This window comes from Meriones unguiculatus, chromosome 2 (genome assembly GCF_030254825.1).
Source record: "Meriones unguiculatus strain TT.TT164.6M chromosome 2, Bangor_MerUng_6.1, whole genome shotgun sequence".
NCBI lineage: Eukaryota > Metazoa > Chordata > Mammalia > Rodentia > Muridae > Meriones > Meriones unguiculatus.
In genome coordinates, this window is record NC_083350.1 from 130966362 (window position 1) to 130987867 (window position 21506).

The 21506-nt window shown below is 39.8% G+C and overlaps 1 long non-coding RNA gene across 1 annotated transcript in view; it reads right to left on the reverse strand.

The window, feature by feature from the left end:
• The window catches only part of LOC132652194 (uncharacterized), a 52579-nt gene continuing 31073 nt past the window's right edge, over positions 1 to 21506 (reverse strand). Inside the window, exon 3 of the long non-coding RNA XR_009589672.1 lies at positions 1 to 342. This is a non-coding gene — a long non-coding RNA (uncharacterized LOC132652194). The remainder of the gene's footprint in view (positions 343 to 21506) is intronic.

Genomic DNA, 21506 nt, shown 5'->3' on the forward strand with positions numbered 1-21506 from the left:
TTCCATTTTCATATCATTTTTTTAATGGCTGCTCAAGCTCCTCAAATGCACCCACACAAAAGGCTTCAGTTGATGTGTATATACTTTGAGCAGTCTCCTCTTTCAACCCTCTAGTTTAATTTCCTTCCTTCAGATAAGATGAATGGAGCCTGATGTAGGTCGTAGCGCTGAAGCACGGTTTGCAGATGGAACTCCCGGCAGGGAGAAGCGGCTAGTGTGGAGATTAGATCAGGCGGCTCTGGGTAGATGGGAGGTCAGCCAGGGCCCGCTTTGACATCCGATACAACCTTGTGATCAATCAGGCCTCTCTTCACTCTTCCAGGCTTCTGTATGACAGTGGCCCTAAGAAACAGATGTCATATGTTATGAGGGACAGAGCATTAGGTAGCGAAAAAGAGACCAGAGTCAATATTATCAACAAGTCGGCAACAGAAGGCAAAAGAAGCCTTTGCCTTTCTACCCTTGCTCTGTTCAAGTGGTCTTTCATGATGGGAAATCTAAACCTGAGGCTGCCAAGATGTCATCTGCTTCCTAACATTTTGTCCGTCCTGTACACTAAACTGTAAACTTGAAATATTCTCAATGTCTTAAGATTAAATCTTAGTCAGTCTTCACTGTGTTTACGCGTGTTTCCAAGCACAGTGAATGCTCTGTCCGGGTTGGCTTGGGTTGCCATCTGAGGAACACGCATACACACCGCGAGGGACTGGCAATGAGGAATGGGGCTGTTAATGCAGGCCCTTCCTGACAGTAGACTGGTGCAGGCTTCAGCAAATCCAAGTCCCCTCACCCAGAAGGTCAGGACAAACAAATGGCCCTGAGCGTCTCGTGCCAAACAGCTCCAGGAAGTAGCACTGGGCCCTCCTGAGGGTGAAAGCTGGGCTGCCAACCATCGGATCGTGTATGCTTTCAACGTAGGGGACATAGGAGTCGTGTCCAACGATTTCTAGGAATTCCACAGCTCTGTTCACCCCTCCGCTAATCCCTCTTTCTTGCCCATTGCCCTCCCAGCCGCATTAAAAACTCTCCTGTTCTCATAAACACACTCTCTAAAGTTTTCCCGGTGAACATTACACAGCCAGAACTGAGCTGCTCCTCCTGCACCCTGACTCATGTCGGGAGGAGAAAACTGGGATTGAGAGGGGTTGGAAGGGATCCTGGCTCTCCCTCACTCTCCCACTGGGAGCCTTCTGCTCAGGCCATGAGTACATGAACACTATGGCTACTGACCTAGAAAGTGAGATGATTTCTGAAGTCAAATTTGCGGACATGGGCTCATCATCACAAGGAAGGTGGCATTTTGATCACGCTTTGCTCTTTGTTTGTTGCGGTCAATCAGAGTCAATTGTGTGCAGATTTTGTTAGTGGTTGGGGAGAATGTTTTATGAGGCACAGTCTTGCTACACAGCTCTGGCTGGCAAGGATTCATTATGTAGTCGTTCAAGCTAGCCCAGAATTCACAGCAATTCTCCAGTCTCATGTGACTGCATAAGCTTAACAGTATTATTATTTTTATCAAATAGTAACCAGTTTTTACATATTTACTTCTAATTAATGATTCAACATTATGCCTAAACTTCAAAGAAGACTGATACATAAAACAACTAAAACTGCCAACCCCCCATTTAGATTAATTATTAAAATAATATTAGGGAATGTTGATTCGATCATTTCGCTCCATAGGAAGTGTGCAAAAATCTCACTTTGAAAAAAATCAAACATTTAGATTATTCAGAGGCGCCATCCCAAGGTGTGAGTGTGTGTGTATGTGCATATACATAGGCGCACACATTTGTTTTTCAGGCTGCACATGTGTTCACATGCATGTGTGTGGAGCCCAGAGGGTGGTTCCAAGTGTCAGTCTCTCTATTTCTTTTTTTCAAAGCAGGGTTTCTCACTGAAAGTGGCTCACTAATTTGGCCACATTGGTTAGCTTGTGTACTTCATGGCTCTTCCGGTCTCTGCCTCCCCAGTTAAGATGACAAGTACACAGCTCTCTGCTCTGACTCTAACATGAGTAGTTTGGGAATGAACTCAGGTCCTCATGCTTGCTCAGAAAGTGCTCTACTTAGGCCCAAGGTTTTTATAGTGTACGGTTTGGGTCACTTGTGGTGTTACATTCACAAATAAAATACGTCTTAAGGGACATATAGCCTACCTGAGTGCTAACTGGGGTAATTCAGTGGCCACTCTACTATAGTAACAGAACCCCCAGAGCTCATGTGGGCTTTCCATGCACTGTCTTCATGGTCTGTGTAACAGGCTTTAAGAGGAGATGGTAGAGTTTCTCAGACAAAATATTCCAGAGAGGATCAGAATATATATGAGCAGGCTAAGGATAATCAAATGCATTTGTCATGCATGTTAGTATATAATTGACATAATTTTTGCCCTGGTTTTTTGACCCCAAAGTCTTAGATGTTTGTGAGAATCTAGAGAATATTTACAGGGAAGCACTTTTTCCTGAAAATCATATTATTAAAGTGTGGCACAAATCTTTGCAATGGTAATTCTCTCTAGCAAACTTCAAGAGGATTTTATGCATAATCAAGAGACTCCACAGAATACATATTTGTTAGAACCTCTGTAATTCCATCCAGCTACTGATTACTCTCAACAGCCAAGGCTTTCTTGTGTCTTGTGCACATCAATAGAAAATGAAGAGGATTGGCAATTGAGAGTTAAGGAGGAGAGAGGAATGAAACACTTGTGCTCATATTTACTTCCCAATTAATTTTCCTTTCTGTGTGTGGGGGGGAGGCGGGGTGGGGTGCACAGGTATGCTTGTATGTGTAAAGTTTGCTTGTATGTGCTTGTGTAGGTACTCATGTATGTTTGTGTATACCTCCTGGTATTTTGTGTCTGATGATCTGTTCTTTCTTATTCTCTCTCTCTCTTTCTCTCTCTCATCTCTCCTTAGCCTGGAGCTTGTTTTTTAGGCTAGGCTAGTTGGCCAGCAAATCCCAGGATTTTTGTGGTTTTGTTTGTTTTTGTTTGTTTGCCTTTGTATCTCCACAGCTAAAGATAAAACTCATACTTGCTCACTTGGACTATCTTCTGAGCTATCTTACCAGACATAGATTTTTTTTCGTTGGTTTGTTTGAAAACTGAAAATAACTTAAAAAAATAAAAAAAAAATTAAAAAAAAAAAAAACAGATTCCAGTGTGGTAGGAAAAACTTGGCCACCACAGTGTGGCTGAATGAATAGACTCAATGTATGAGAAAAATGATTCTAAAAATTATGTAATATGTTTCCCAAAGTTAATTTTCAGAACTATGCCGTCTTTAAAAGAAGGAAATAGGAAGGATTTAATTTTGAAGAAATTAATTATAAAAATAACAAAAAAATGATGAAAAAAATCAACATTTAGTTAGAAAGTTAAACCGAGATCCTACTTCAAAATCACGTCAGTGCCAAGTAGCTTTTAAAAAGATGTGATTGCCAGGCCTGGAAAACACATCTGCAAACCCAGCACATAGGAATCTGATGCAGGAGGCTTGCCATCATGGCCAGCCTAAGCTACACAGTGAGGGCTAGTCTACCTTGAGCTTTAGAATAAAAACTCTGTTGCTGCCCACTCCCTCCACCCCCACCACCAAAAAAAAAATAAAAATAATGAACAAAAAAACAAGAGAAGAAAAAAACAAACAAACAAGAGAAGAGATGGAAGTGAAAGGAAGTGGTAGGGGGAAAAACAGATCATTACAGTATTACTGAAATAATTTCACCTCAAATTTCAGCAACTAACACGGAATCACAAGGCTTGAGAGTCTCAGAATAGACCGTGTCTCAAACCAAAACAACGAAAACCCACATAAACAAAAGATTGCCTTATTGTTCAAACAGAACTAAAACCTTTGTTAAGATCTAAGATTTGGTTACATTTTAAAACTCTGCTACCTCCTAAAGTAGCAGAGTCAGTGACAGGTGTCAGCATGACCCAGCATTTGTAAGGCACTCACTAAATGTTCCACCATATGACGGCTTCTCACATGGCCAGCCTCTGTCCCTTGACATGGTTGTCTTGGACACAGGCATCACCCAGGAGTTTCCATTCCTTTCAGCCAATGTTTCAGTCAATCTTCTGTGTGAATGTGTATGTGTGTGTTCTTGCGCTGGTCAGGTGCTCCCGATCTTGATAATCAAAGCAACTGGCTAGTTCAAGCATCTCCTGCATTTGGAACAGCATTTAAGGTCAACCACAGCTGCCACTTTTCAAGGGCAGAGGCAACAAACCACTCAGTTTTCTACTCCATGCCTGTGCACCAGAATAGCAGATCTTTGCCTAGAGAGGAAAGGGCCCAGGACTTCATTGTCAGGGCTGAACTCAAAACTCAGACCCACAGTGGTGGAGATTAGCATACCGAGCACTTTCCCAGAGATTCTGGGTTAGGTTTCCATCACCACAATAACAAGATGTTCCAGCCCACCACTTACTAAGTGTGACCTGAGGAAAGCCTCTTTAAAGTTGTAATTACAGCAGTCTAAGGTGATCACACTTGAGTGATCAAGCAGTGCTCAGTTCTTGGCACAGGGTTAATCAGGCTGCAAAATCGCATATAAACCCAGCCCGTCTGACACAGGCCAATTCTGACCTGTAACTGCCACAGCTTATAACCATTCTAAGGACATACAAAGACACAACCACACTTATAAAAGCTATCCTCATTCCCTTTCTTCTTTTTTTCTTCCTTCCTTCTGTCCTTCCTTTCTTCCTATCTTTCTTTCATCATTCTGAGACAGGGTCACATGCAGCCCAGAATGATCTTGTCTTTACTTCCTCAGGTAGAAAGGCAAATGGATACCTCGGTGTCTGATTTGGGCAGTTATGGGCATCAGACCTACAACTAGGAAATCACTCTAGCAACTGAGCTACATCTTCAATCCTCTAGCTACCATTTCGACTAAAAGAACAGAAAGACAAAAGCTTTGGGAGGCCAGTGGAGGTGTAAGAGAACAAACTGGAAGGTGGCACTCTTTGAAGAATGATTAACTCATTGAAAATGTCATCTTACGGAGCAGATGGGAATTGCTTCCTCAACGAACACTGCGTAGTAGCAATTGGAATATTACAGTATAACCTGTCCTCTAAAAACACTGAAGTTTTTTTTAATCCTTTTATGCTTGAAATATTGTCTCATCCTTTCAAAGCTGAAAACAGCAAACATTCATCTTCCAGCAGGCTCTATGCGTGGAAGCTGGCCAGCGGTTTAGCTGAGTAGTTTGGGATCTGGCTCCCTCATGAGCTATAATCAAGGTTTGGCTGGGCTGCAGTTATTTCAAGCATTGACTTGGGAGGACTTGCTCCCTTGCTTATTCTCGAAGCCTTTAACCGGCTTCTGAAAAATAGCTTTCAGGCGCTCTCCCATGGGCTTGTCATCGCCTTATGGCATGGCAGCTTACTTCCCCTAAGGTTCATCATTCAAGAGGTAGTGAGAGAGAGCTTTCCCCCCAGACAGAAACCCCAGGCTAGCAGGCAGCAAGATTAACATCTGTTACTAGTTAGATGTAGAATGTCCCCTACAAATATTGTACTGGAACACTTAGTCCTCAGAGAATGGTGGTGTTTGGGGAAGCTTCTAACCCCTTTGGACTGTGGGGACTAGCTGCGTAGATTTTGATTATTGTGCTCATTTTTAAGCTCTGTTTTATTTGGGGTATTTCTGCCTCTACCTCCTTTCCATCAACCCTTTAACCTTGGGTAAGAGAGAGATTAGTTGGGAGAGGGGGCACAGACCCCTTTACTTCTCCTGGCTGTTTAGGGTAGATGGGTTCTTTTGGGGCTATACCAGTATCTGCCAACAGCAAACACAGCAAGCTGTCTCTCTCATCTCTCTCCTCCAAGCTGCTGCTCTGCAAATTATCTCTGGTCTCTCCAAACTGCCACATCTTCTCTTTCTGGGCTCTCGTGTTTATCTGCCTCAGAGTCCTAGAGCATGACCCTGTCTGTGCTGTATGAGGCAGGTATTACCAGCTGGCAAAGACCACACCCCACAGGAGGCAATTATCAGCTATGGACAAACTAAAGCCCAAACTTTGGACTAAAATAACAATAATAAAAAAAAAAACATATTGACATAGCATAACTGAGTTTTTAAGGAAACCCAAACTTCCATTACCCTTGATGTTTATAGTTTGGCCACTTCCTATTGATACACACAGATATGGTCAGGCAGCTAGAGTTCCTAGCTTTCAATTACTCCAACTTCTCTGCCCTTCCACCATGATGGACTGCACCCTCAAACCAAGAGCCAGAATAATTTTTTCTTTCCTTTAGTTGCTTCTTGTCAAATGTTTATCCATAGAGATGAGAAAAGTAGTAAAGCATCATATCAACTGCCACGTTCTACCTGTTAGTTTTGAGGCAATAGGCTCAGCTGACACGACAGGAGGAACCGTAACAGTGTATAAATTTGAGGGAGTAAGGATCACTTGAGGGCATATCAAAGGCTGCCCATTACATCCATCTTCTGCTCACAGCAAATTGAAGGGCTCTCAAATCCAAAACCTGCTCGCTGCTCTCAGGACTGCTAAACTCTCCCCATCACAATATCAGCTTACAGTCCAAAAATCTCTTCATCGAAGATGGACCAAGTGTGGATTGAGTTCCACAAGTATAATTTTTCTATGGGCATCGTGACACATGCCTACTATCATCCTAGCACTTACAAGGCAGAGGCAGGAGGATCCGTGTTCAAGGCCAGCATCAGCCACATAGGGAGTGCAAGCACAGCCTGTACTAAATCTATTCACCCCAATTAAAGCACATAGTGTAAGCCAAAAAAAAAAAAAACCAAAAACAAACAAACAAACAAAAAAACATAATTCCACCCAAGTCGAGCGAACAAGTGAGTTAGCTGGGATTACTCACTGGAGTGCAGGTTAGGGGTTAAAGAAACTGAAAGACAGCTGCATCACAAAAACAAACAAACAAACAACTAAAAACATGGGTCACATCTCAGACCAAAACTGCATCCACTGAGCTGCCTGCACACTTGCAGACAACCCAGCGACCACAGAGAAGCCTCTCTCTTCTCCATAAGAATTGTTACTGTTCATATAAGCATGTGGAGCAGATTTGGGAACCTTCTAAGTGTGGGGACTGAGTAAGACCTATGTATTCTATACACTTTCCAGACTTCCTAGGAGTTGTTTACTAGCGAGCTTCATTTTTGTTTTTGTTTTTGTTTTTGTTTTTGTTTTTTTGACATGGTTTCTCCATATATTCCTGGCTATCCTAGAACGCTGTTTATAGACCAGCCTGGCCTTGAACTCAGATATTCGACCTCCTCTTCATTAAAGGCATGCACTGCCACATCCCAGTTGTGAGCTTCAATTTTTACATAAAAACATAATTACATCATTTCTTCCCTTCTCTTTTCTCCTTCTATCCCTTCAAAGAACACCCCTCAGTCCCTCTCAGATTCATGGCCTCTTTTCTTTTGGTTATTATTGTTATACACACATATGCATAATTATATAAATACAAACTGCCTGGTACATTTAATATTGCTTGTATAACCTTACTGTATGACTTCACAGCTAATTACTTAGTGTATCGTAGTTAGGGTTACTATTGCAATGACAAAACACCATAACCAAGGCAACTTATGAAAGAAAGCACTTCTTGGGGTGGGGGGTGGCTTGCTTACAGTTTCAGAGAGTAAATCTGTGATCATTGCAGTGGAAAGCGTGATGGCAGGCCAGTAAGCGTGGCACTGGGTCAGTAGCTAAGAGCGTACTTCTGATCTGTATCTGCAAGTTGCAGACAGGAGAAAGTGAGACCAGGCCTGATGTGGACATTTGAAACCTCAAAGCCCACCTCCAATAAGTCCATACCTCCGGATCCTTCACAAACAGTTCCACAAACTGGGGACCAAGCTTTCAAACATAGGAGGCATTCTCTTCAAACCACCACAATCACCAAGTAGGCCGCTCATCCCTGACTAATTCATCCTCTCTCTGCAGACCTTAGTTGCCTGTAATTCTTTGTCTAGAGGTAGGACGTTGTGAGGGTTTTCTCCTTCACATCAGCATATCTATTGTTGCCTTCCTTGTTCAGCTCTTATTTAAGTAGCCATATTGTTTCAGTATCTTGGGTGAAGGTTTCTTGTCATTTCAAGGAGATACAATTTTGTAACTGACTTCCTGATCCTTTGGTTCTAACAATCTTTCCACACCCTCTTCTGTTCTATTAGCCTCCCTCCAAGAGGAAATGTTTAGGTTTGGAGAAAACCAATATACAACAGATGCAGGTCTAATCTCTGAAATAATTCTTCATGCTTTCTCATGGTGGCCTCTAGACTCTTGGTTTCACTATCTTGGTCTTCTTTGCACTCTTTTCTTTTTCTCTTTCCTTTTCTAAATGCAAGTATTAAACTTCCTAGAAGCTGAAGCCTTATTGTAAACCTCTATCCAAGTGGTTAAATAATTGCACAAAATATAAAAAGAAGCTGAATGAAGCCTAATGGCTTTCCTTGGAAATCTCTTTAGCTAAATCCTCAAGCTCATTAGGCAAAACTTTTAACTTTCTTTGCTACCACAGACAAAAATGTTGCTAAATTTATTTTCTGACTGTGTGTTTCCAGTAACAGTTCACTCCTGCTGTCCACAATGCCAGCCTCCACATAGTTCAAAATTCTATGAAAACTCAGTTGAAAGCACTTCAGCCACTCACTAGAACATTTCTTACTCTGTTTGCATCTTTCATGTACTGCCCAGTTGCAAAGCAATAGGTATATGAGCTCAAAGACAAGCTGGAATTCACTGTCATGACTAGACCCATAAGAACAACCATAAAACAACAAAACAAAAGAAAACAAAACAAAAAACTACATGCTTTTATTGCTTCTAACCTTGTCAAGAGAGGGCCAACAGGAAATGTAGATAATGTTGGGTGGGCCTCAAAGTTTTAGAAATTTCTATACTTCCTGTTGGCCCTCTCCTGCCTGAAGATACAATGTCTCCATATCTTCAGCACCATGACGAACTGTATCCTCTCAAACTTTGTGACAATAGTGCCAACCTGCTTCGTGTAGGGTGCAACTTCAACATGAAAAGTGGCTAAATCAGTTGCAGTTTTAAAATAATCCTTTACACATTTCTACTATCTAAGCAACAACACAGAGTAAATAGCTGTTATCATAGGTGTTAGGCAGGTCGAAAATGAACAGGACTGGTGAGATGTCTCTATAACAGAAAGGGGAAACTGAGTGGCATCACTGAAAACAAGTTAGAAGGAAAGAACTAATTCTTGCAATTAAGTTGTCCTCCGACCTCTACACCTTGGCATTCTGAAACTCACACATGAGTGCGTGCACTCAAATGTAAAATACCATTTTTAAAATGAAAATAATCATATATTTCTTAACTTCTTGAATTGTATTCCTTATTTTGTGAAGACTGACAATAAGCATTTTATATAAATAAAGAAAGAAAGAAACAGGTACCAATGCAAATAAAAAAAATACTATGAAAAAGTGCTAGATAATGAATTTGGGGCTTTCAGGACCCCTTCTTTGAGAAAGTAATATTTACACAGAGACTTAATGCCTTGAAAACATTAGCAGTGAACAAGGAAATGGGCAAAATGCTATGTCATTGAACTGCTGAATAAATGAAACTGAGACAAACGGAATGGGAAGAAATATGCCAGTAAAGAGGCTTCTGGATGTGAGAACACTCTGTCCCTGCAAGCTTCTCCTCTCCGGCAGCTCACTTTCTCACAGATGAGTCATACCTAGGAAATATTTTTGTTTGTCACAGTTAGGACGTTTTAGCTGCAAACACTGACAAGCTCAGAAATCAAAATTATTACCACAAGGTGAGGTTGGGACCAAAGGAATGAAAGCCAAGTATATGAGCTCAGGGCTACTTGCATATCCAAGGGCCTGAGGACGTTTTGCAGGGCACAGCTATTCAAATTTTCAGTGTTGTTCTTAGTTTGAGTCATCCTCACAATGAAAATTCACGGGAGGATGTCTCTTTTTTTTTTTTTCAGGTGTCCTCAAAAATTGATATGACAAGTGTGCTCAGTTTTTTTTTTTCCCCAAAGGAAAGGTATATGTTGTTGAGACAGGGAACAGCTGTAGACTGGGCATGTGGCAGACCTGTAATCCATCACTCAGGAAGCTTCATGACAGAGGCCAGCCTGAGCGACATCACAACTCTTGTCCACACACCCCAAAAGATCAATAGATGGTGACCATTTCTATCAAAATACTGTGTGATAGTTGACAGTTTGCTCTATGTAAACAATGACTAAAATGTCCCCTTAGAGTGAAAGGATGAACAAAGAAAAAGTGTGAGATTTTGATTCTGCCACAAAGATGAGAGCCATCTTCTACACCTACTTTTCTTCCCGCTTCATTTAGTGATGAATATGGCACTGGAAACTATGAGATGAAAGGCAAAAAAATCTAAACAAGATGTTTAGAAATGTCTGTCTTTTATAGACACAGACTCAGGGCATCGGTTGTCAGTCTCAAATCTTACCAGAATCCGAAAGCCCCATGAACAGGATAAATATACAGACTTTGGAAGTGACTGACTGCACATCAAGGCTTGTGTTCTCATTTTGTCTATACCAGTCCCTTCCTGTTCTGTCTCTAACATTTGTCCTCCTATATATTTAAAAAATATTAATTCAGAAGATGATTCTTTTCTATCTTATATAAGTTATCTTTGAGTGTGTGATATTTTCACACAAAGGAGCTATTTTTTGACATTTTAAAATTGCTTTTCTTTTCTGCTGGAAAAAAAAAATAAAAGAATCTACTTACTGCCTAGTAGTGCAGAGCACTTTGCTTTAAAAAAAAAAATCCTCCGAATAGTATGGAGAAATTGAGAAGACACTAAGATAAGATTCTTCCTCCACTTTTAACATTTTTCAAATGGTATAAGGCTGCCTCTCTGGGGCTAAGGAGGGTAATAGTTACACAGATGTCTCCAGTGGCCTCTAAAGTTGCCACCTCATCCTTGCCATTCAAAGAAGGGTCAGCAAAAGAGCAGCTCACTTCAGAACCACACCTTCATCAACACTAGAGTTCAAAGGAGGAGAAATATTACCTATCAAGAACCTTTTTTCACTTTTTTTCTTTCTGTCTGTCTTTTCTTCCATTTGGGGAAATCTTTACAATGATCTATTTTTGGTTGTGCTCATACCCTCCATAGCTATGTTGGGAATGCATGGGAAATTTTTAAGTCAATAATCAACAGATTAAAATTCCCTTTTGTCTGACAACTTACTGGGTAGTCTGGGGTCAATATTTTCTTTAACAAAGAAAAAAAAAGTAGATGTTTAGTAAATGAGATTTATCTAGTTTGATGTCCAAATGGATACTATGAATGAAGAACATTCAATGTAAGTGAATATAAAAGAACGACAGAGGCATGCTCTTTAAAGTCTTTCTCTAAAATCTACATTACATATTAATGTTTTAGTAAATGATGTTAAATATTTAGTACAGAAATAGAACTCTCTATGCTAAATTTTTTTAGTGAATTTAGTCATAAAACGATACCTCCTTTTGCCAGGAATTTGCTGCATTTTCTTGGGAATCAAATTGGGAAAGCCACTTTAGTTCTTAAAAATTACAAGGATACTATTTACATCACATAAACTCTTGGGATACTAATTAGTGAGCAGTTGGTCTAGAAAATTAAAGATGTCTTCCAGAGAGCGGAATCAGAACAAAGCTGGTTTTTGTTTGTTTGTTTTGTTTTCATATTTGGGATAACTAAACTCAACTAATGAGCTGAAAGGATAAATAATTATTCTACAAGATTATTATCTATAATAGGCAATAAAAAATAAGTTGTCTAGAGATGGGATTGCAATACACCCACACAAAATAAAACAAATTTCTACAAGGCAATGAGCCTCACTAACCAGATCAGGTAATCTGGTGTTGCGTTGAAGCAATAGAAATGCTGAGGGGACAGTCTTGAGGAAGCCATGCCTAATTCCTTGTCTTTTCAGAGTCTCAGTTTTCTGTTGTGATGGATACAGAATTTAGAGTAGTATAGAATCAGGATGGAGGTTCCTTAAAAAATTAAAAATAGAACTATCATGTCCCAGCAAACCCACCCCTTGGTATACCTGAAGGACTCTTTCCTAGTTTTATTTCTGTTGTTAGGGGAGAAAGGGTCTATTTTTAGCTTACAGTTAAGACCATAGTCAATCACTGTAGGAGAGTCACAGCAGCAGAAACTTAAACTAGCCAGTCATATCACGTCCACAGTGAATAGCAGATAGAGATGGATGCATACATACCAACTTGCTCATTTGTTTGTTCTCATCTCCATTTCTCCATTCTTGCATTGCTCAAAATGTCTAGCTTAAGCAATGGTGCCACTCACAGATCTTTAATTAACTTAATTAAAGCAATCCCCCCACACAGGGCCACAGGCCACCCCAGTGTAAACAATCCCTCCCCGAGGCTGGGTCAAGCTGATAACTAGAACTAGCCATCATAGATTCTAAGTCAACATGCCACAGAAATACTTGCAGTGCTCACAATAACTGAAATATGACATTATCCTAAATGTCCACCAAAACATGAATGCATAAAGAAAATTCAGCGCATATAAAGTCCTACTCAACCATGAGAGAGATAAAAATGTCTCATGCAAAAATAACCCCAGATTTTTAAAAGATGGTTATGTTAAGTGGAATAAGTAAAACTCATAAAGACAAATGTCATGTTTCCTCTTGTTTGTGGATCCTAGATATTGCATTGATACATACAATCATAGACATATGTAGACTTTGAAAATACAAGTGAGACTCGGGTTTAAGTGGGAATAACAAGATGGGGAGGAAGGGGTGAGTAGAGAGAAAAGTATGATCAAAGTATGGCAAACACATGTATAAAAACATCTTTGTGCAACCCATAACTATATCAAGTAAAACACATGCCATTAAAAAATTAGAGCACTGTGATTCTTGCCACATGACAGCTTTCTGACTTTGGTGATTACTCTTCATTTTTACCATGGCACATCATACGCCACCTTTCCTTCTTTTATTCACTGACTACTCATGGCTGTTTTTTCTAATCCTAATTAATAACACCTTGTAATGGTTTAAATGAAAATGGTCCCCATAGATTCATAGAATCATCAGAAGTGTGGCCTTGTTGGAGTAAGTGTGGCCTTGAAGAAAGTGTGTCACAGGGGTTTTCAGAAACTCAAGCCAGAGCCAGTGAACTTTCTCTTTCTTCTGCTTGATGATCTGGAAGTAAAACTCTCAGCTCCTCCAGCACCATGTCTAACTCTGTGCTGCCATGCTTCCTGCCATGATAATAATGAAGTAAATCTCTAAATCTGTAAGCCAGCCCCAATTAAATATTTTCCTTATAAGAGTTGCTATGCTCATGGTGTCTCTTCACAGCAACAGAAACCCAAACTAAGACATATCTCCTCTGACCCCCTGCTTTAACCAACCAATGGTCAGGCTCTTTTAGACCAGGTGCCAGATCCCTTTCTATCCATTATTTCCAGAGCCCATATCTAGTCTAGTACACAGTAAAAATGCTTATAATATATATTTTATGCTTGATAAATAAATGCCGTACAGAGGAAGGAGTAGATAAATGTCTTTTTTAAAAAAAATCACAGAGAGGTGATTCTTATGAATGTTTTTGCTCCTTAAGTGAGACTTTGGAAACTCGAAGGTAGACTTCATTATCTCCAAAAACTGACTCAAACTAGTTTTATAAATCTACTTTTCATATTTATAATTTGGAGGGTCTCTAAAGATAAAATTAAGTTAAATTTTATTATTTCTGGTTAAATGTGAATTGTATTTTATTTATTTATTTATTTATTTTTGGTGACTGTACATGCTAGCAATCACAGGCTGATACACAGTAGAATTCTCCACTTGTCTAGGCGTTCCCCATGCTAACTGGAAAACCATTTTTATTTGTGAAAGAGAGGATGTATTTTCTGTCATTCTAAAAGCAGAATTCTGTTCCAAGGAAAGAGTCATGGGGCCTAAGATTCCAATTCTACTTAATGAAAGTAGAGCCTTTCACCAAGGGGACACAACCCAGCCACCTCGCCTAACATCAGCCATATACAAGAAGCCACAATGCCTGGAGTTTGTATAGAAGTTATAGCACTCAATGGGTAAATTGTTTGCTGTACAAGTATGAGGACCTGTGCTTGCTCTGCAGGGGGCCACGTGAAAAGCTGGGTATGGTGGTAAATCTTTGTAATCCCAGAGCAGAGGAGGTGAGAGTAAGAAGATCCCTAGGGCTAGACGGCCAGCCAGCTTTGCCTCCTTGATAAGTTCCAGACCAGTGAGAAACACAAAAACAAAGTGGAAGGTACCTGAGGAACAACTCCTGCGGTTGACATCTGGTTTCCACATGTACATACACATGCACCTACATGTATGTTGACACACATACACACAAAGTTTAAACTGACAAGAAGATTAAATGTTAAACCTAAAGAATTCTGAGCCACCCCTGTTCATTAAGCCAGTATCCCCAAGAAGACTTTATCTGGTGGTTTTCATCGGAAGGAAATGCAGAAGCTTACCTAATGTGCCCATGATTTCATCCCCCCACCCACTGCGTAGCCATTCCCCTTTGCCCTTATATGAAATTCTCCTTGATCCTCTTCCCTGGTGGGACTTTTCTCAAAGTCACATGACATTCTTTCCCATCTTCTTCTTCCTTGTGTTCTTTGATTACTTATCCTCCTACTGCTCTCATATCTCACTCAGGACCTGACTGTAGACCCTCTGGATCAAGCTTGATGCTGTTTCTAGCACAAATAAGGCCATTTTACATGGGTAGAGCCTATCTTCTTGATGCTAGAAGTCTCTTTCTCTTTTATGTATATATGACTCAATTTTTAAATGTTCTTTATCTATCAATAAAACTAACGAGGGACTCTATAAATGTTTCCAACACCAATCTCTTTTTATGGAGTAGTTTTGGCAGTCATAAACTCAGGATACTATTATTTAAGTTAGTTAAGATACTTTAAGATTACACAAAGTGAATTTTATCACACTATTATCACTATTGTGTCATTTTAGCTCAGACAGGTTAATTTAAGAAAAGAAAGTAATTTCAAAGGCAGTAAGCTACAATAATATAGGAAAACCTCTGCTAGCTGTAATACTCTGAAAATTAATGAAATCATCACCCCTTAAATTTTCTCTAAAACTGCAATGAAAGGAATGTCTTTTTTCCTAAATTTAGCTCCTGGCAAAAGTCATTTTTAAGAATAATAAAACTTAGCAAGACTTTTCATACATCTGAGAGTCTATCTTTTTACTAAATAAAATTGTAATCTGAGGAACTTTTATTTTGTGGCAAAAAATAAATCAATTGGAGATGTATCTCAGAACTAAAGAAGAAACTTCAAAGAATGATCCCCAGATATTTTCTGAGAATAACTCAGCCAAGATAAGAAGAAAGCTGTGGTATTACTTCAACCCTATATTCATATATTGCAAGTCAGGTATCTATGTAAGATGATGATAAATGTCAGTAGTCTAGTAGGCTACATAGATCATCAACTGAAAACCAACTTTTGGAGAATAAAGTAGTTATGATCACCATAAGTTTTTGAACATAAATGTGCTAAATTTGCATAAAATTTACATAAACCTACATAAATGATAACGGCCACTACAGGAAAAAAATGAGTATCCTCTTCCATTTTCTAAAACTCAATATACCCTGAAAATTAGAAATGTGCTCAGTAGACCTTGTTCACAGTGTTCTTTGAAGATGTTACTTCTGAATTCATATTAAAAGCTTTATTAAGTAGAATAACTACAGAATGATGCTCTGTTTGACTAATTCAAGTAAATGGTTGATCTTCACTTTAGCAAGACTGAATATGAGCTCACCTGGGAGACACCCTTCTGGGCATATGTAAGATTAGGCATTTCTATGGCAGCTTAACTGAGGAGAAAGCCACCCTGAATGTGATTGTCACCATTCCATGGGTTGGGCTACTTACTATACCAAATCAAAAAGAGAATCCATGCCTAGCGTGAGTGTCCACCTTTCCCTGCCTCCTGACTATTAATCAGCTACCTCAGCGTCCTGCCACCATGCCTTCCTTACCATTAGAAACTGTTGCCTCACAGTGTGCCCCAATAATGCCTTTATTACTCAAGTTGCTTTGTCCAGTGCTTTGCCATGTCCGAAAGAAAAGTTAACACAACCAATTTATAAAATCCTGAGTGTTGAATCTGGGCATGTAGCTCACTTGGGGAGTGTTTGTTTAGCATATACAAGGCCACAAACTTGATCCACAGCAAACACAAACTAAACAAACAAAAGTTTCAGAGTTGAAAAGCTGTCTAATGTTCCCCTCCTTTCATTAATTATGTAGAGTATGGCTGAAGTAATTGTCTTTTAGGAAAATCTCCTGTAGACTCTGATTCTACGTTTGACATGCACTGGCTTTCACATATATGTGTGCCAGTGTGTGTGTGTGTGTGTGTGTGTGTGTGTGTATTTTATATGTGTTTAAATTTTTATTTAAATTATATGTATTTGAATTTTTAATCGTCTATTTTCTTAGCTATAGAACAAAATATGGGAGAGTCCTCCATATGGTTATCTGAAAAATCATTTGAGAACTATGATAAAAGTTAAAATTCTAAGATCTACTGTGAAAGATCCCAATTTGGATGGGAGAGATAGGCCTAAAACCACTGAAGTCCGCACAATAGAAGACCCCATTACAGTTGTTCAGAACACCAGATTTAGAAGTTGTCAAACTGGAAGGCAAGGAAACTTCTCAAGGACACTGAAACAAGTCAGATCCACGTAAGGCCTCTTTCCTATTGAGCATCTTAAAATCCCCAACTTCAGGGGCTGAGATTGTGGCCTATTTGGTGGGTTACTTCTCTAGAACCCAAGAAGCTCTTGGTTCTCTCTCCAGCACAGCAGAAACCAGGCCTGGTAACACATGCCTTTACTTCCGGCCCTTGGGAGATGGCAGAAAGATTGCAATTCAATGTCATCTTCAGTCTCGTGGTGAGTTGGAGGGCAGCCTGAGGAGCACTGACTTCAGAGAAAGCAAGTGCTTGAAGAAGTTGTCAGAACTAGCTCTAGGTCAAGCGTCAGCAGAAAAGCCCGAGCTCAAATCTTAGCGGCTTGGATGAGCATCAGCTCAATGTAGAATACCTACCTAGCATGCACTTAGAAACTAAGTCTGATCTCAGACACACACTTTTTTTCACCCGATTTACGTCTAACGTCTGCTTTAAGCTCTCTCGTGTGTCTGTGAGAACATACATTCAAAACTAACATGTGAATCTGATAATTATCTTATGGAAGTTGGATACCATTTGAAATTTTATGAAGAAAATAAATAAAATTGGGAATTAATTTGTTGTAAAAGACATTACAGAAAAAATCTGTGTAAAAAAAAAAACAAACACATGGACTTAGTCAGGTGGATACAAATGTCTAGTCTGACTTAAACCAAATTCTAGCCAAGTCCTAAATGAGAGCTTTACCAAGAGCCTCATATTCCCATTTCTAGGCATAAGTTCAGAACCAAAAATATATAAATAAACAAACACATACATACATAAATGAAGCTGTGGACATGGCTGGCAGGTACAATGCTTGCTATGTGTCGTGGTTTCCTTTTCTGTTGCTGTGATAAAGTAGCCTGACAAACTTAAGGGATGAGAGTTTATTTTCATTCACAGCTCCAGGGTACAGATCATCATGGTGGGGAGCTCAAGGCAGCTGTGGGCTGGCACAGTTGGTCACATAGCAGCCACAGTCACCAAGCAACGAGAAATAAATACAAGGGAGAGCTCAGCTCCGTTTCTCTGGTTTACACATTGTAGGATCTTTTGCCTAGGAAACAACACCCATGTCAATGAACACATTCAAGAGTATGTCCCACAGGCATGTGTCTTCCTGTTCCCCAGGCTGTTCTAGATTCTGTCAAGTCGACAATCAACAATAATTATCACACTATGGAAGTGTTAGGACCTGAGTTCGGATCCCCAGAACCCACGTAAAGCCTGACCTGGTAGCTTGCTTCTGTACTGCCTATGAGTCTATGGAAAGAAGGAAGGTAGAGAAAGAAAACTTCCTGGAAACTTCTGGGCCAGCTAACATGACATATAACATACAAGTCCTGTCTTAAATAAGATGGATGGTGAAGACCAAGACTTGAGGTTATTCTCTGCTCCGAAAACATGCGTTGGAACATGTGTGTCTGCACTCACACACATACAAACTGACACACATAAAGATGTTCTTTTTGCTGGGGAAAGGTTAGGTAGCATGACTCAGTGGATAAAGGTACTTGTCACCAAGACTTATGACTTGAATTATATCCCTGAGACCCACATGGTAGAAGGAGAGAGTAGAGCTGACTCCCACAAGTTCTCCTCTGACATCCACACGCATGTGAGTACCCACCTACCTCCACAGGTTCACACATAAATAAAGTACTGCGATGAAAACATGAATACATGGATTTAAGATAAAAAGGAAAATTAAGTTTCTCAATTTAAATTTTAAAATTTAAGTAATTCTTACTTTCCTTACATATTTTATCTATCTCGGTGAACTAATTGTTACATAATATCTCTCTTCAGTCACTCATCTAAAACATAGGGCAGTCTGAAGGCGCTTTCCATGTTTTGGAGTTAAGGACCTTTCTGTCTGCTGCAGCAGATACAATGCCTTCATAAACCTGTGGCACTGGTCAATATTCTAGAGGCAGTAGAAAAATAGGTTTTCTGATATGGTATCAGCTCGGGGATGAACACAATGAGCTATGTCACTTTCGAGTTGAGTCCAGTTTTGAAACCCTAGGCAAAGCCATCACACTGCTGTCACAGGCACCAGATAATTGGGATTCACTACACAACCTACATTCTCCAAAAGATGATTGGCATCTTTACAATGTATGCTGGGTGTGAGTGGCCACATTGTCAAAACCCAGCACACACAAGCTCCAAAAGTTAATTGAAATTCAGTCGAATACACAGGTATGAAAGCAATTTTCACATACTTTAATAGCTAGTTTAAAAGTTGTGATTGAAGTATTTTATCTTGGCTCATGCTATTTGCTATTGTAGCCGTAGCTATGTGTGGCTACAGAGCACGTGGGATGTGGGTGATCTGAAATGAGGTTTCTTGTAGTTGTAAAAGAGATATCAGTATCAGACTTTGAAGATTTAGGGGCTTTTTTTAATGCAAACATATGTATTCTCTTTAGAGTTTTTAAATTGATTACATTTTAAACAATGATATTTAAGATATATAGAACTAATTTAGTGTAACAGTGAAATTCCTTTTATTTTTAAAAACTTCTAATTTGACCATTAGAAAGGAAAATGATGTATACAGTGCACATCATATTTGTATCAAACAGCTTTGCTGGTAATGAGGATCACATGCTGCTACTTACAGTTTAACTGATGCTTTTTAAACCTCATTATATATAATCTTAGTACTCGGGAAGCGAAGACAGGAGGACCTGAGGTTCAAAGCCAGTATAGGCTACATACAGAGACCTCTGCTGAAGAACAAGAAGAACAAGAACAAGAAGAACAAGAACAACAACAAGAAGAAGCAGAAGAGCTCACACTAGCACTGACACAGCTAAGCATGGTCTGTACTATTAGTGTAATGTGACCCCACAAGCTCATGTTTTTGAACAAATGGTCCCCGGGTTGTGGTGTTCTTTGGGAAGTGGGGCATAGAAGGAGGAAGGGTTTTGCCAGAGAAGGGACCTTGGAGAATAGCTCAGCCCTGTTTCTCATCCTATCTCCACTTTTAGATCTGTAAAGACATGAGCAATAACCTCTTGCTCTTGCCAAAGCAACAGCCTTTCTTGCCATTATGGCTTCCCAACTATAAGAGTGTCCTCTCGAACCTGAGACAAAAATGAAACTCTCCTCCCTCCAGCTTCATCTTGTCACAAAGGGAACAGTAGCAAGGAGTGTGAGAGGTCAGGATAAGAATGTCACCCCTACCAGGTTTTTCCAGATTAGATCCTCACTGATGCCTACAAGTCGTAGAATGTATAATTCCTGAATCGTTTTGATTTGTGTCTCAAAAGATTCCTTAATAACACACTCCTTTCCATAATCTAAAAAACTTACAAACATCCTTAAAAGAAAATTAACCCCAGCGTCCTAGAGAAGGAAGATTAAGAACCAGACATTAACTGATCTCAATTATACTTAAGACAAAAGTCAGAACTGGAACGCAGGTCTCTAAATCTCAAGCCAGAATTTTTCAGTTTCAATTTCAATTTAACTGTATTTAACAATTTTAATTTAACTGTATTTCAAGGTGAGTTTTAAATTACTGCCTTTTTTTTCCCTCACAATGAATTACCCTGTTTATGCAAAAAGTACTTCATGCAAAAGCTTAGTTTTTTTAAAAGATATTAGAATGGAGGCCAATTTGTTTAAAAAAATATGTGACTAAAGTGATGAACAATATATACATTTTTGGTCTCCTTCTATATAGTTTGATTTAAAGATTTTGTGACACAAAACGTAAAAATCATGGAATTAACCAGCAAGAGACTTGTAAGCAGAAAAGGGGAGGGAAATCGGCCTTATTAACCGGGAGAGCTCTGTGCAGAGCAGATAACAGGCAGGCTTTCTGCCCTGCAGAAACTATGTGAAATAAAAGCAGCAGTTCCCCAAGTGAGATGCAGTGATACAGACCAAGAAAACTGAGGAACGACCGATTTGAAGGAGACATTTTTATTCAGTTATTGATATTTCAGAGCTTTACTTTATTATTTACTAATGTATTTGTGTCTGTGCGCATGTACATGCGTGTCTGTATGCAGGTCCGTGTGTACATGTATGTGCGCACATGCACACGTGTACAGTTGTCTACTTATGTGCACATGCATGCACGTACCTGTGAGGCTGGAAAGGTCTTCTGACCTCCTGGAGCTGGAGGATGCAAGCAGCTCAGCGAGGGTGCTTGAAACCAAACCTCTGCAAGAGCAGTGTGCTGGCTACTTTCGCGTCGATTCGACATGAACCACAGTCATTTTGAAAGCAGGAACCTCAATTAATAAAATGGCCACCAGATAGATTAGCCTGGGGTGTAATATCTTGGTTGATGACTGATGTGGAGGGCACAATTCACTGAAGAAAGTGTCACCCTGGGCTGTTTGTCCGGGGTGCTCTAAGAAAGCAGACTGAACAAGGCACAGTGCTCAGTAAGCAAGGTTCCCGGTGACTTCTGTGACTGTTTCTGTCTCCAGCTTCCTGCTCTGATTTCCCTGGATGACTGACTGTGATGTGGAAGTGGAAGTGAAATAAAGTGAGTTGCTTTTGGCCTCTGTGTTTATCACAGCATTAGAGACCTAAGGTAATCAGAAAATACTCTTAACCACTTAACCTTCTCTCCAAAGCTCCAGGGAGATATTTTATTGAAATTCATTAATTTTACATACTTGTAACAAAGGAAGAAGAAAATCAGTTTCATTCCATAAGGACAGAAAAATGACCCCTGG